The sequence below is a fragment of the Lactuca sativa genome, chromosome 1 (assembly GCF_002870075.4).
Source record: "Lactuca sativa cultivar Salinas chromosome 1, Lsat_Salinas_v11, whole genome shotgun sequence".
Lineage (NCBI taxonomy): Eukaryota > Viridiplantae > Streptophyta > Magnoliopsida > Asterales > Asteraceae > Lactuca > Lactuca sativa.
Window position 1 is genome coordinate 184,008,472 of NC_056623.2, and position 1,582 is coordinate 184,010,053.

Consider the following 1,582-nt stretch of genomic DNA (forward strand, 5'->3'; position numbering starts at 1 on the left):
CCCTATAAATAGGGACTGAGCTTTATCAATATATGACGGTTGTTTTACTTTCGTAACAAATATCTCTTTTCTGCTTATGTTGTAATCAATCTTTATCAATATGAGATCTGATTAATATTTCCTCTTCGTGTTCTAAATCTTCAATTACTCAAATCAAACTTTGCTTTCTCAAATCTCGGTAACAATTCTCATCAATTGGTATCAGAGCAGGATTCAAACTGCTTCGATCTGATTTTTGTGTTAGAATCATTTGCTTTTTGAGTTGCAACTTTACTCAAAATTTTCCGTGCATTTTGGTTTTGAAAATCACATTTGATCTTCACATTTGAATTGATTCTGTCTTTGAATTGTTAAGTCGAGTAATCGATTAGTGATTTGTGATCAATTCAATTGATCAAATTCTCTATTTCGTCAAGTTTTTGAAGCTTTCTGAAAATTTATGTGTTCATCAATGGCGAACTTCAACATGAATACAATGACTTCCTTCTCTCACTTGCTTGGTTCTTCAACCAAAATTCCGATGTTAATTCCAGAATACTATGATCAGTGGGCTGATAGAATGGAAGATTACTTAAATGGAATTGATGAAGAACTTTGGATTTGTATCGATGGAATAGTGCAAGCTCCTATTAATGTTCAACCAATTGGTCCATCTACTACTTATACTGAAGTTGCTGATCAAGAAAAACGGTTGAAGAATAATGAAAAGAGGTGCATGAGGGAACTAAGAGGTGCTCTACCTCCTGTGGTTTACAATTACATCCGTAGTTGTAAAACAGCCAAGGAGATCTGGAACACTCTAAAAGAGAAGTATCAAGGTGGCGAAAAGACGAAGATCAACTCTGTGAAGCAATGTCTAGTTGAACTGAAGGAATTCAGACAAAAGGATGCAGAAACTCTTGAAAATTACTATGATCGTCTGAATGAGCTTATGTTTCGCTGCAATAGGTATGGAATCACTAGGTCTCTCATGGAGTTCAATTTAACTTTCATTATGGGTCTTCGCAAGGAATGGCGAAGTGTGAGCATGATGATTAAGAATCAACAGAGTTTTGATACAACTAAATTGAATGATCTCTACAATCAATTGAAAACACATGAATGTGAAGTTTCAGAAATGTAAGAAGAATCAAAACAAAGTATTGGAGGTCCTTTGGCTCTTGTTTCAAAGATATCAGAAACTGATGTTAATGAAAAAGATGGTTCAGATGATGAAGGATTTTTGATGAACTCTGATGATGAAGCTGTGGCATTCTATTCAAACAACAGAGTTAAGAAGTTTTTCAAAAAGCCTTTTAATCCAAAAGGAAAGGCTAGTGATGTGAAGAATGCAGTCACAAGAACTGGAGGGGAGGAGAGGAAGAAATTGGAGAAAGCTGATGAGAAACAAAAAGATGCGAAAGAAGAGAAGAAGCTGAAAGGTGATTCAGGAATTTACTGTCACTACTGTAATGGTGCGAATCATTTTGCAGCTGATTGCATGTTGCGAAAGAAAGAAGAGAAGAAGGAAAAGGTTAAATATGAAGCATACTACTCTGAAAAGATTGAAGAGATACGTGCTAAGACCAAAGGAGTGTCTTTG